We start from the raw sequence: 15,983 nt of genomic DNA, 5'->3' as shown, positions 1-15,983 counted from the left end.
TGTGTACCTGATGCGTACTTTGGGGTAAAGGAAAATTGATCACTGCTTCAATACCCGCATTGGTGGGTGAAATACCCTTACTTGTCACATAATACCCCAAATATTCAATTTCATTGAAAGCAAAGCGACACTTGTCTATACGTAACTCTAACAGATTCGCGACTAACAGTCCAAACACACTTCTTAATACTTTCAGATGTTGTTCTAACGTAATGGTAGAGATTAGAATGTCGTCTATGTAAACTGATACATCACCGCTTCGGATCAGTTCGGCAAAAATCGCATGTACATGTCGTTGGAACCTTGACGGTGCCGGCTTTAGCCCAAATGGCATCTTTAGATATTCAAACTGACCCAGCGGAGTGATAAAGCTAGTATACTTGATAGATTCTTCATCAACTTTGATATGATGGAAGCCGTCTTTTAAATCCAGAAGCGAATAGTACCTCTTACCACCTAACGTCTCAAGTAGTTCCTCGATGTTGGGCAACGGAAAGTTGTCTCTTGCGATCACCTGATTCAGCGCACGATAGTCAACGCACATTCGTATCTCTCCATTTTTTTTCCGCACCAGTACCACAGGCGAGGCAAATTCGGATTCGCTGTGCCTGATAATCCCCTTTTCCAATAGTCGGTCTATTATTTTTTCAAGCTCTGCTCTTTCAGCGAACGATACCCTGCGAGGCGAATAACAAATTGGTTTAGTGTCAGTGACAACAAGTTTCAACGTGGTCTTGATTTGGGGAGATTCTGGACGACTTGCCAGTACATACTCACTTAAGTAAAGGTCCTCGATGGCTTTACCGCTTTGAAAACCTAATTTATCATTTACAAGTAATTTATCATTACCTGTAAACAGCGAGGAATCAATGTTCATTATTTCTAACGGCCCAGTCTGGGTCGCGGATGTGGTAGCATCTAAAATTTCCACATACTCGTCCTTTGCATTATTATTACGCTTAGCCAACGTTATTTCGAGCACACCCAGTATATCGCGTCCTATAACAACAGGCATTGCCATCGTCTCATCGCTTACCACGTAAACACATGCGCTCTCTCTCACACCTTCATCCATCACAATATCGGTTATAACCTTCCCAATTATGTTCATAGGACTACCGTTAACGCCGCAATAACGATTTCTTACCTCGACCTCTGTAATTATTAAATAACGCGGAACAAATTGTTGTTTTACAAAGGATATCGGGCTACCGGTGTCCAGCAGGGCTTCCAGCTCAAACTCGTATTTAATATTGGCGTGCGTTCCCCTAAATCGCACACTCCTCCAAAATTCCTGCGGGTTCACCTCGTTCCTCGCGACGTAATTCACGTGTGCCTCCTTCTGTCGGGGGCAGTGCTGGATTGTATGGTCCATGCTGCCACATTTGAAGCAAGCGCCCTTCTCCCGCTTGCCAACCTGTTTACAATCTCCAGAGTAGTGACCCAGCTTTCCACAACTGAAACATCGCACTTTTTGTAGATCTCGAAAACCCTTCGATTCTTCTTTGTATTCCTTTTTACGTTCATTACGGCTCAGGGCACCGGCTTTTGGGAATGGTACATTTTGAAACGCTTTAATCAGTTCGTTTGTCGCCACAAAGCACTGTATTTTTGCTGTATTTCTCAATTGTTCGTCGGGGATGCCCTCAATGATATACTCAACCATTTCTTGATGGGCCACTGGCACCCGATTACCTAACAAGATCTTTTCGTGACAATATTCAGAAAATGACTCAGCCGCTTCCCAAATCCTTGCCTCAAACTGTTTCTTTCGACTGGCTACGCCAGGTTGATGGTCAAACATTTGTCTCATGGCCGCCAAGAGCTCATCCATTTCCATTTGAATATATTCGGGACGCGAATGGAACCACGCGGCCGCACCTCCCTTCAACTTGCTCCCAATCAGTATTTTAGCAGAATTTTCATCTAACTGATACGTGTCGGCCAAAAGTTTAATCTGCCTCTCAAAATTTGCAAAGGGAGTAGATTTTCCATCAAATTCACACACTAATTCACCGATATTTTTAATTCCAAGCGTTGTTGTAACATTCGACGCGACACTCACTGACGGCGATTGGCGCAATAACTGATTTTCGCGTTCTAGCAGCCTCACTTCTCTTTGTAATAATTCTGTCTCCTTTCTCAGCATTGCACATTCTTTTTCCGCCCAATTAGACAATATGGTTTCTTCTGGTCGGGAAGTTTCTTCCACAGGTGCAACCCGCTCCCGGCTTCCCATCTCGGATCCACTCCCGATCATTTCATCAACGGCCACGCCGGCCCAGTTTCTAGAGGGATCGGCCGCCATTAGACGTTGAAGCAGTTCCATCTTCGTGCCTGTAGTCGGCAACCGCATTTCTTTCAGCTTTTCCTTCAACTCTACTGTCTTCCAATTCACTAAATCGGCTCGTTCCATGGTCACCGATACACCAAATAACTGAAGACGCACGCTCAATCCCACTTCTGAGTTTTAACACGTGAATTCTTGGAAAATACTTTATTCACACGTGCTTCCGTTATCACATTCCTTTTTCGGAATGCTCCCGTGAGCGAGTGATCGGCTGTCGTCGCGCACCGATTCGTCCGCGAGGCTTAATACTAGTGTTACACATCCAGCTTTGTAATCATTCCCATTTTCTTTAAGTGTCTATGGATACATGATTTGGGAATATTTAAATCTGTAGACATTTCTCGAACCGATAAACTTCGTGTTTCATCGACTAAATTACGAATTCTGTCTTCGTCAACTTCAGTTGGACGACCAGAGCGCGGCTCATCTTCCAGATCAAAATTTTCTTTTCGAAATCGGTCAAACCATTTTCTGCACGTACGATAAAGCACCTTCTCCGTAAACGGCACAAATATTGTTTGCAGCAACTGTTGCGGTATTTCCTTTCCGAAATTCGTACAGCTTAAGATGCCGAAAATGAACACGTGTCTCACTCATGGTTTTCCGCAGAATAAAATACTAAACGTTTGCTATTCACGAACTTTTCCTTTCGAATGCTTTCTCTGGACTGAACTTGATCATTAAACTCTGATTCCTTTGGTCGCTTATCGCTCAGTGTTTATACAACACACCGCGGAAAGTATAAACGCATCCGCGGCACGAACTTATGGGACGAGCTAATATTTGTGGTGGTTTACTGTTATGGAAGTAAGCGAGATGGCAGGGGGAAAGAAAATAAGAGAGGAGCGTTCGCCCTGCCACAGACGCCGAAACAATTAATTCTCAATCGAGCATGAGTGTATATATATTAATAGGCGGTCAAGTGAGCACTTGTGAGAAAGATAGAGGTCGAGCGTAGCCCTCTGTCGACGAGTGCGGGAAGTGTCGTCACACATTGTCTCTAGGAACTATAATAGAGCTCCTCAGGAACCCCCCATTGCTTCTTTATTGTTTATTATTTTCATTAATGCCATTGTTAAAGTGTTTAAAGGTCGTATGGACCTATTAAGAGACTAACTTTCTATCTTCTTTCCTTCCTTGCAGTTAATAATTAAACTATAAGTCTCAATGTCAATTCTATTTTGTGGGGAAGGCAACGGTATTTTTCGGGAGGGAAAATGCTGTTTGTCAGTCAAGACTTTTCACAGTACCTCCGCGGTTTTGAACAGAGCTTCACCTAGAAAATGGTGCGAAGGGTGCAAGATAGCATTACTAATCGTGCCGTGGTCTGCGTGGCGGCGGAGGGAGGCCACGTCGAGCCTCTCCTATAATACCCGGCCCCCCTCGGGGGCCACAAATATTTAAAGCAAGGGGCATGCTTAGTGTTCAACTGAGCAAACAATCGGCTCCTTTCGGAGCCAGGCTCGTATTTTTTCCTTTTTTACAAGAACAGGAATCCTGAAGGGAACAACAATCCAGGAAGGAGCAACAATCCAGGAAGGAGCAACAGCCAGGAAGGAGCAACAATCCAGGAAGGGGCAACAATCGAAGAAGGGTGCAACGGAACGCATCGGTGTGTGAAAGTGAAAAGTGAAAAGTGAAAGTGAAAAGTGTTAGTGACCGTGCTGTGAAATGTTTTCGGGGTGAGAAGCAGGTACAGCGACCGGGCCGTCCCATCAGCTGATTTTCGTTGGGGTTTTTGACCTTGCCGTGACCGCCAGCGGTGCATTGGCCGGGCCCTATTGTCAGCGCAGTAGGTCAACTTGCAGGTGAATGGGTAAGTCGAATTTCAATTATTTCTCTATTAACCCTTTGCATTCGAGGAATGTTTCGGTACGCAGAAATCCAGTCTGCTTTTCCAGTACAGTTTTTAATAACAAACGGTTACAAATGGTTCTTACCGTATTTATTTTAATTTTCTGATAATAATTCTTATTATAATTTTAAAACACTCTGACGAGAAGCATCACTCGGTTGCGAAGGGTTAATTTTCTAAAAATTCCGAGATTTTATTCCTTTTTTCTCGGAAACAGCGAATACAAATAATTAATAAAAAGTAAATTCCATTTAGTAATTTACGTACTAATTACGTAGTAATTCACGAATTAGGTAACAGTTGCAGTGGTAGTATTTTTAATTATTTGTACTCGTTCCTCGATGTATTTTCAACGCGCATCTTGCTACCTACCCGGCGCGGTGGCTCTCCGAGGTCGGACGGCCCTGAGCGCGCGGAAGGCGAGCGCCGTGATTGGTCAGTGTTTTTCGTTAATAATTCAAAAACGAAGCCCCATCCGACATTTTTGCAAAGGAAATTGTTGCTTAGAATTGTCTCACCTACCCCCCCCATTTCCGGTTCTTACACTATTTACGGGACACCATGTAGAAGGTTGTCCCAATCCCTAAATACAATAATTGGTATCTTACTTGAAGTATTTCTTATATTTTTGCATATTAAGTACACTCTGTAGTTTTTTCGCAGTCTAATTATAATTACACGACGTTGTCTTAAACTAGAATAATCATCCACGCAGTTCCTTACCAAGAATACCAAGAATACCAAAAGTAGTAAAGAATGCTATCGATCCCGCGAAGATTTTACAAGTTTATAGCGCGAAGAATATTCTACTGTGCGAAGTTCGAAGATTCTCAAACTCGTACAACGTCGTTACGATGATATTCGTGCCTAATGACTCGGAAGCAAGGACGAGGATGGCACACAATAAAGAAAATAAGCGTGCAACTGAATGGAAGATCAATCGAGGGCGATTCGATATTCAATATTCATTGAATCCTCGATATTCCTTCGCCGCGACGCGAGTATTGGAACGTCGTCGCAGGATGGAAGGAAACTTTTGCGCGCGACGTTCACTCGCGATAAAAATTTTGTAGCAGAAACAGAACATCGTCTTACGTAACACTTCCTGGAAAATAACGAGACGTTATTCCGAGGCTACGTCGGAGGAAAATAAGAGAGAACCGTCTTTGAAGAGGATATAAATTGAAGCGAATCCGTGGCGCGCAACGGAACCGCTTTGACGTTTCTGGAAATTGTGAGACACGAAGAAAGTTATCGTTGTTCGGCGGTTCAACCCATTCGACGCGAAACTTTATACGTTCGCGTTTATCGGAAACGTTTTATTCCGAATTTTCGATTCCACGTACAACTATGTTACAGCAAGAGCTCAAACTATCAACGGTGAAATAAATATTTAAATTCCTGTTACTGTATTGGACGAATATGCAACTTTATTGATTTTAGAAACACGATGTTATTATGTAATTAAAATGTTTTATTCTGAATTTTTGATTTTACGTACGAATATGTTCAATTGAGAGTTCAATTTACAATATTAAAGGTGAAATAAATATTTAAGTTTCTATTACTATAGCGGCTGTATCAATATGCCTGAGATTAGAATTCATACTAATATTTCTAGCTATATTTCATCTTGTACACAATTGTGTATTCTGAGCTATATTTTATTTGTTTCAAATCAAATGTTGTACTGGTTCATCTTTGATGTACCAGATGTTCAGAACATATTTTATTTTAAGAGATTTTACCATTTGCTTGTATCCAAAGTGCCCTTATTATAATACCAAATTAATTTAGTCATGCAATATTAGATCTTAATAAGCTGAAGTTAACTGATAATATGTATACAAAAAAATGTTTATAAAATAGTATTGCCTTTCTTGTAAATAAACGCATAGAATTGAAGAGTTGAAATTTTACATTAGTATTTATAGTAAATATAACAATAATTAGTAAAATGTGGCAAGATCAACTATTAATAGATAGAAATTGTATTATATTGCAAAAATTAGTGGAATGAGTTTTGAGAAGTATAACATAGCTAGCATAATTAGCTTTTATGAGAAGAACTTAAACAAAATGTCCAGTTTCATTAGAATAATTTCAAGATAGCTTGAGAGTAACATAATCGTCGATGTAATATTTCTATTGTTGCAACTGATGTGCAATGACCTTGAATAACCTTGCATCACAGGTCGTTGTATTCGTCTGATAAATCGCTGTCGGGCGATAAATATAAAAATATAACGATCTATTTAAAGAAACGGGTGACCTTCACGTCTCGTGAGAGACGCCATATACTATAATGATCGCTTCTATGTCGAGCTGTTTTGTTGTTATGTTATACTTAGTAATCTAATTCTCTATAATCATACTAATTTATTAAACAGTAATTTTTACTATTTATTTTGGCATTTTAATTAAATTATTCATCCTCAGTTGTATTATCCACGTACATGTCTTCATTACAGCTCTAGTGAATTAAAAAATTAATAAAAATATCTTCTCTGGAATGTGCAAATATAAGTCTTTTCTACAATTCGTTCAAATATAATATTTAAAAACCATTTCGGCTATTAAATTTAATGAATAATTACGAATCTCTAGTATTCTTACCCTAAGGTTCAACATAATACCGTACGACATATTCTGTGAAATAGGAAACGTTTTGCTCTGTGCGACGTGTTCTAATTATTTCCTAAACAATTGTAACAATCGTAACAATCATCAAAACCAGATAAACGTTACTACCTGCATTCCGTGCCTGTAACAATGAAACGTAATTGCAGACGCTGTGGACCAGGGAACATAAAGCATGCAATTTCAGTTACAAACGAGAGTAATCAATTTTGTATTTACTAAATCATTCTCGTATATTACAACGCGTTGATCGAAAAACTAATTATTCCAGCAAAGTTTAAACCACATTTTTCATTTGTCCTTTCTGGCATTTCATTAAAATTTTTCTAGGAAACTAACAATTTTTCCTCGACGACGCGAAAATATAATAACGCCTTGTCAAGTGCATTAACGCTTAGCAAAATTGTCTAACACGTATAACCGAATTGTCGCAGTTTACTTCACACATTCCCCCAGCTGAAAACTTCTTAACTATGTGCGGCCGAGCAGCAAATCAATTATCACTGACGCATCACGTGTTTCAAACTATGCAGATGAGATCGTTTATCACTTAGGGTTAATTTTAACTGTCGTTTACACTTGTCGAATGTATAATATCTAACTACATTACATAAAATGCATTGCTTTCACTGTATCGTTACTATACTGCATCACTTGTTGATTGTCGAGTCGTCAAGATACTTGAAACAATGTTTGAAAAATTAATTTTATATAATAAAAGAGTTAATAGACAGGAGTAAATATACTGTTATTATTAACAAACTTGAATATCACGTTATCATAATGTTACGAGCCAGGGCCGTGCAGCGCGCGTGGCCTGCGAGTGCAAGAGAGAGTATGGAATATGGTATCAATTTGTTAGTGAGGTGCACGGACGAACCCGATGCAAAATCGGGGAGCCGCTAGGATAGTTGATAACGAGGACGAACCTGATGCGTAATCAGGAAGCCTCTAGGATGGAGTCACTAACGGACGAACCTGGTGCGAAACCAGGGAGCCGTAGGAGGGTGTAATGTCGTGAACGAACCCGATGCGTAATCGGGGAGTCACTAGGATTGTTGATAACGACGCAGACGAACCCAATGCGAAATCGGGGAGCTGCTAGGAGGTTGGAACAAACGCAGACGAACTCGATGCGTTATCGAGGAGCTGCTGGGAGGTTGGATAAATCATCACAGACGAACCTGATGCGTAATCAGGGAGCTGTAGGATGCGGACGAACCCGATGCGTAATCGGGGAGCCGCTAAGATGGTATTAGATTGCGTGGACGAACTCGATACGTAATCGAGGAGCCACTGGGTTGTAAGAATTTGTATTTGGATTCAGGATATGTTAATTGACCTCGTAACTTTCAATTATTAAATATAATATAACCCGAGCGGTAAGGTTATATTATTGTGGGAACGTTTAACTAATAGTAATCGCTTTATATAATGATAGGTTAAAAAAGTTAGGTAACTCTGATTTAATAATAAAACTAGATATATTCTTAAACCAACAAGTAAGATACAAGTGTCTTGTGTCAGTTATGTCGCGTTCAAAGAATGATTATATTTACCTAAAATGATCTTGCCCGGTGTTGACGCACTAGCGATGCGGGGGTAAGTCGGTTGACAATAAAGGCCGTAATAGAATTTATGCCGGTTCACGGATTCTATATGGTTTAAAATTGATACGAAAGGGTACTGTAGCCCGATCTCACGAGATGCAACTGACTGACAGAACCGTGGACAGCGTAACGAGACGTGATGTTAACTCTAAACGTAACTGTACGATTCTGATCCCCCGAGTAAGGAAACCAAGGGGTTTATATACACAAAAATCTGTGGGGGAGGATTCGGATGCACGTTAGACATTACCATATTTGGTAATCTCCGAACTTCGTTAGTCACCGAGCAGCTGCATTTCGTGGGAACTGACTCTACATTCCAAAGGGTAGATAAGTAGCAGGGCGTTTTCCTAATGCAAGCAAGTGGTACGGAAAAATTGGGGAACGAAACGTTCGGCATAAGTAAACAATAATATAGTTTGATTGATTGTCTAGTATTCCTTGATTGTGAGAACAAATAATCATTTCAAAATGAAGATGACGTTTCGAAGAGTCGAAAAGTAAGAATAAAATTTTGTTTTTGCCCCAGGATTCATTTTCTAATTTTACAATTGGATAATTTTCACTAAATCTTTTTTTTTTATTATGCAAAAAATTTGTTGCGAAAAATTAATTTTTACACAACCGAATTTGTTCGGGAAACAAAAGTACGTACCTCCGCTGGCCACCTCGGGTTGTTTCCGGTCCTTTATGTTGCCAGATGCGGGATCGGTACTACGTTGCGAAGGTCTTCGAGTCTCCCGCATCTGGCAAAGGACCTCGCACGGATCTTATGAAAAATGGCCCTCGGTTAAATTAGCTGAACTTTTAATATGATGTAGTTCATGATGTCTTGATGAAAAGTTTCAATGGGCCCAAGCTCGTAAATTGAACAGTTTCCGAGATACGGGGGATCAAAAGTCAATAATATTGCACCTTATTCTAGACTACCACGTTTGAGCATATTTGAGTGTAAGAAGCACTGTTGTGACCCTGTGGGCCCTTAAATATTAGCCCTTGACCCCCTGACCCTCTGACTGCCATTCAGGAGTCAAAATAAAAAAACTCCAAGAAGAGAAAAAATGGTTCTTTTTTTCATAGTAGAAACATGAAGCACCGTCGTCATTAGCATTACCCAGTGTGGACCACGAGGAGGTTGCTCGATCGGATTTTGCACACCATGTGGCCCTGAATAGGGCCGTTTTTATAGCTCTCTCTATTTGTCCATAACAATCTCAATATTCACATTGTCTTGATGCCCTCTATTAGCGCAGATTGGCACTTCGTTGGTAGATAACAGCCTTAGAAGACTAAAAGTTTATTCACGACTTCGGAATCGTACCAAACATCAAGTTCTGTTTTCTCACATTCCCAAAAATGAACTTGAACTAGAAAAGGAAGTAATAAATGGTTACTACTGCATCTGTCGATCCGGTGCGAAAACATTGGGTACATGAGCACATATTGCAAGTGTTTTAAGGTTTTTAGGATTTGCTCGTCATCAAAGGCATGCCAAATATTCGGATGGCAATCTTTTAAATGTGACCAGAGATGCTGCTAATAGAGACCATCAAGAAAATATGAATGTTGAGATTCTCATGGTCGAATAGAGAGAACTATAAAATCGGTCCTCTTCAGAGCCACATGGTGTGCAAAATCCGATCGAGCAACCTCCTCGTAGTGCACACTGGGTAATGCTAATGTCGACGGTGTTTCATGTTTGACAATGAAAAAGGGAACCATTTTTTACCTTTTTGGAGTTTTCTTATTTTGACTCCTGAATGGGAGTCAGAGGGTCAGGGGGTCAAGGGCTAATATTTAAGGGCCCACAGGGTCACAACAGTGCTTCTTACACTCAAATATGCTCAAACGTGGTAGTCTAGAATAAGGTGCAATATTATTGACTTTTGATCTCCCGTATCTCGGAAACTGTTCAATTTACGACCGTAACAATTAGGTTACTTTGTGCATAATAGAAAGTTCTGATTAGTGATAAAGTATTTTATATAAATAATATAAACAAATATATGTATGGGAAGAAGCTGATTCATGTTGAATATTATAGACATTATGACGTGTTCAGAACAGACCTGAATGGCATAACGAGAGAATAGAAACATTATTGAATGGAGATATCTTGTATTTCAATTTTGATAAATGGAAATATATTCGCTTGTGACGCACTTTCCACGTAATACTCGCAATTGTCCATTTACATAAGCGTGGATCGATATTAAATTATGATACCCTATACAGAGTATCCAGTAATTAGTGGTACAACGAGAATTAATGGTAATTATTTACTTTAGCGATTCCTCACCAATTTCCATGATCTTGAAATATGTTGTCAAGGTCGCTATTATGAAGATTTTTTCTCTATTATACATATACAGGGTGTCCCCGTTAAAGTGTGACAGTCGCGATATTTAAATAACTATTGATGATACAAAAAAATTGTTTACATAAAAATTGCAGGATACAATAGGACCTTTATTTTGGCGTAAACGAAAATTTTATTTATGTTATTAATTTCAAAGATACGATGGTAAGGTTTCGTTTTTTAAATGGAACTATATATTTTTTTTTTGGATCATGCGATATTGTTTTTCAAGACGAATTCATTAACCTGCAATTTATTCACCCGATTTTTATTAGTTTTCAAGATATAACGTTTGGAAATTTACTGATTTTCGGCGGAGATGTCTCAGCTTGAGTGGCCGATAACCACCGCTCGGCCTTAGTTTCCGAGATTTTTCTTCAAAAATATCGCTGCTACTACAATGAATTCTGTCTATACTTACGTGACTGTAGCAGCGTGTGTGTAAGCGTTGAATCGCCGATTGTTTATTGTTTCTATAGATACATCGAGGCGGTCGGTAATGGATGCGTATAACGGATGTGCATAAAAACTCGATATGAGTAGCCGGCTATCTGACGGCGGCCGGCATAAACAAATTTTACCCAAACCTTACTTAAACCTAACTATTCTGTTTAGTAATTAATATAATGGATTAGGTTTAGGTTAGTTCCTATTATAACGGCCGCCGCGAGGCGGCCGGTCACACATTCATCTTCTATTTTAATTTTCTTTATTAACACTTTAATGGCCGCACGTATCATGCGAAAACCGTTGTCCGTCACCATTGATATTGTACATCAAAGTGAGATAGACGAAGATGCTAGGAGTATTATTATAAAGAATTATAAATGTAACCTCAACAAACGTAATAAGTTGAATGTATGATGAAATGGTAACTGATACAGTAGATCACGGGCACGTGATAATGGCCGACGTCTGTTGGCTCGCAAAATCACGTATACGTGACAGCGGCCGTCAAAGTGTTAATATTATCCGATATTAGCTAGATACAGTATACATTATTTGTCGTTGGTTGTCATGATTTTAATACAAGAATACCTGCATTTTTTGATATAATGGCAGACATTTTTCCAATTTCTGTTAATAATAACGACAATAATAATAAAGAATAAAGTTTAATATTTTATCTCCAACTCAACCCGAGGCTAATTCAGACATAAAATTATTTTTGCAAATATCCCAAAAACGAAGGGCGAGCGGCGGTAACACGTATAAAGGAAAAATCTTCATAACAGTGACCTTGACAACATATTTCAAGGACATCGAAATTGGTGAAGAATCGCTAAAGCAAATAATTACCAAATTAATATACTTGCACGTGAAAAAATAAATAAAATATGTTGCATTCTTTCTGATTTAAAAATAAATATCAAGCGCGGAAGCCTCAATTTGATCTTTTAGTAACCATTCGCGTAATAAATGTACTTCGTTAAACCTCTTAATGATTAAGAGAGCTTAACGAAGCATTTAGTATCTCCGGCACAACGAGAATTGAAACTTAAAATAACTCCATCCACGCCCAATATGAATTATTAATAACGTTATAAGAAAAATTGACGTTTAGCAAGATGTATGTGATTTTTTAAACCTGAAAAAATCATCCAACGTGTTCTGTTTATTAGAACGGTGAATTTCTAACCGGAACAAACGAGGAAAATACGTTCCCTCTATTCCGAGGTACTAGTTGCACGGGCCAAGAGAAATACTACGGATCCCTGTAAATTGCAATCACGTGCTTCTTGTGTTTACCTACGTCTCGCGACTTACTGAAAGTAGAATTTACAACTCGATCCAGCTGCGCTGACGTTCGTCATTTGATCAATGTCGCTCGACCGCCTCGCGATACGATTTTTCTCTGTATTTATTGTTAGAATCCCTTTCTGCTTAGAGAATCAGATTCCTGGACTTCATTTTCCCTCAGAGTCTCTTAATCTTCCCCAGTCTCGTCACGTTTTCTCTTCGGGGCGGAATTTTGGTTGGTTTTACGCAGTCCGCTGGGAAACCGTGTTACCGATAAATCCGCTCGCGGATAATGATGATAAAACGTATACAACCGAACGTGAACGCGTACTACGCATCGTGGATAATGTAGATTATATTAACAGAAAAACAAAATTCAAGAGGTTTGCAATTATAAATTTTCTTTAGCGAATATAACTTGTTTGTGATAGGCATTTGTGAAAACTTCAAATTAAGTTATTACTATAAAACAGGTAATTGTTGATATAAATAGAAACAGTTTATTGTAAATAAATATTAGTTATTGATCGTTTGTAGCATCGCTTTTGTATTTAATGACTTCGATCATTCTACTTGGTAAACATTTATAGAAATTATTAATTACATTACAGACTGTCAAATTATTTACCGTTTATATAAGTATGGGGCCAAACAATTGAGCAGATTAACTTTGATTTTTTTCGGCTTTTACAAAATTTTTAACATTGTCTACGATATTTAGAAACTTGTAAAAATTAAATTTGTATACACTCTCTACTATTCACTTAACGATGTATAAATTTATTATCGTTTTTACCAAGATAGTCTCTTTCTGTTGTACAAGTTTAAAATGAGTTTTCCCCATTACACAGGCTACTTTGAATCGATTTTATTCTTTCTTATTCTTTGAATATTATATAAAAATAATTAGAATCAAATACATTATCGATATAATATTGGCTGTTTTATTTAAACAAAAGTTGTCTGCTTAATCTCAAAATGCACAACAATGCCACGATGAATAAACAGGAAGAGCTATTCAAAAAGGTTACATAGAACTGTACAGAGTATTCACCAGAATGCAACACAAATGGAGGCTTCAATTTACACTAAAACAAGCTATATGTATATGCAGCCTATAGAAATGGAGGGACATTCAAAAGCACTATTTGTCACAATCTAACCCCTGACTGCACAAAGTGATCCTTGATGACGATGTATGTGCAAGGCGACCCTCGTAACTTCAAATAACTCATGAATTATTTCTTATACAAAAACATGTATCAAATAAAAATCTAACTGCACATCATTTTTTTTAAATAGAACAAATTTTTATTAAACTTAAATTAAGTATAAAAAGGAAAGTATGCGAGCTTTGTAGACTTCAAATGACTCATTAATTATTTCCTGTACAAAAACATGTCTCAAACAAAAATCTAAATGGACATGAATTTTTTTAAATGGAACAAATTTCTATTAAACCCAAATTAAGCATAAGGAGGAAAGTATTGCACAAGGATCTAAAATAAGAAGTTCCTTGAAAATAAAAAAAGGGAGGGGATGAGAAAAAATTGATTATAGCAGCGAATGTGAAACGTTTAAGAAAAGTTAAAAATCAGGAAGTCAGAAACTCGGTGTTAGCCGTGCACACAATTATTCTGTCGCGTACGTATGAGTGTGTAGCCACGTAACCGTTATGACATGAGAATGGCGCGAGCGCTGTACGACCAGGAGGGCTATCGACCCTTTCAACTTTCAGCCAGAAGCCACGCGGTCTACTTCGTTCTCCGCCACGGTGAATTTACCCATGAATATATCCGGACGATTCAAGATCACCGTAGTACATCACAGAGCTATCCTAATGACGGATTTTATCCCCTGGCTCTGTTGCATTCATCGGAACATTCAAAGGTTTGATTCCCACGACTTCGTTCGACAGTTTCGTTAGCATAGTTCAATCGTACTAACTTCGCTTTTCGTTTCGAGATCCGGATCTCCGGTTCATCCGTGATTCACCGTCAAAACTGTAGGACGTCGAAGAAAATCTTTTATGCTACCTTTGCACGTTTCTCTTTGAAAATTACAACTCTTTTTAATCGTGTCAATAAATACGATTTCTTAGCTCTTTATAGTTTGATATTCGTAACGCAGGAATCTGACTATATTGTGAGTGCATATTGATATACAGTATATTTTATTGATTTTTGGTTTAGAAAAACGAATTTAAAATAAGAGTTCTTAAAATTGTAAACAACAGATTCCAGAAACTAAAATCACCTAAGTAGATACGAAGAAAACGATTTTTATTGTTTTTAATTTTTAAATTTATATTTTTGATGTTTTTCTAAACGATACTCTCATAATCTACCAATTATTTTCATTACTAAGTAATTAAAAACTTTTAGAAGTTTCTAGTGTTATAAAAAGAAACAGTATTTTCATTGATTTTCTATGCTAACAAAATATTACACGTGGCTGACACTTCATGACGAGGTACTTCATAAATAATCGATTGCATAAATATATTTTTATTCTTTTTTTAAATATATTACTGTCAAGTGGTTAAATTTAAGTGCATCAAAAACAGGTGTAGTTATTACTAAGAACACAAAACTATTAATTTAAAAAATTTGCCCTTTTTCCATTGTGCAATATTGAAAGGCAAATCTCCGAGATGAAAAGTTTCAACTTTTTGCGATTCTTTTGTTAATGATCCGGTACCTCTCTCGAGATTAAGTTAAGCTAAAAGTCGCATGAAAAGCATTAAAGTCAACGAAGTTTTAATCACTAATTATCTTTTAATGGTCACCGATAGTAGAAAGAGAATCTTGGGATCCGGTTTAGTCGTAACTCAGCGTGTGCCATCTTTGAAGATCAAATTAAAACGGGAAAGGAAATATTTTCCAAGGATAATTGTTCCATTACTGCTTGTATCAAATGAATCACAGAATAATTCTCTGAAAGGAGAATTAAACTTTTCCTTGAAAGGCGATCCAATAAAATATGTCCGCGCCTCCGCCATATCGCGATGTGAAATCTTTATAAAGGCTTGAACAAAGGTATTTGATTTCTATTCCATGTAACATTATTTCTACCACAATTTTGTACGCACTTATTTCAGCCAAAAGGCGTCTTTCGATACCTGTGAATTTGGACAACTGTAAAAATAATTCCTAATGCAAAAAAGATTATTTCAAGTTAAAAGAGAAAGTTTCTGTTGACACTTTTGTTAGAAATAATGTTGATAAAATTTAGTTCATAGATATCTAAGCTTATTCCAAAAGAAACTTGGGAGGAAAATGATATACCTAGCTCTGACGTAACGTTAAGATTTGTGGATCCATTTTTCTTGGCCTCAGCGCGCTGCCTTCTAAAACTGTTCAGGGCATTGCGTTTTTTACAGCAAAGAAACGTGTGTACTCGAGATATGATATCACAAATTTCGTTGAA

The sequence above is a fragment of the Colletes gigas genome, unplaced genomic scaffold, assembly GCF_013123115.1.
Source record: "Colletes gigas isolate AHSC1104 unplaced genomic scaffold, ASM1312311v1 Colletes_gigas_Sc00018, whole genome shotgun sequence".
In the NCBI taxonomy this organism is placed as follows: Eukaryota; Metazoa; Arthropoda; class Insecta; order Hymenoptera; family Colletidae; genus Colletes; species Colletes gigas.
The sequence above is the reverse complement of the archived record's forward strand: the minus strand, read 5'-3'. Positions refer to the sequence as shown.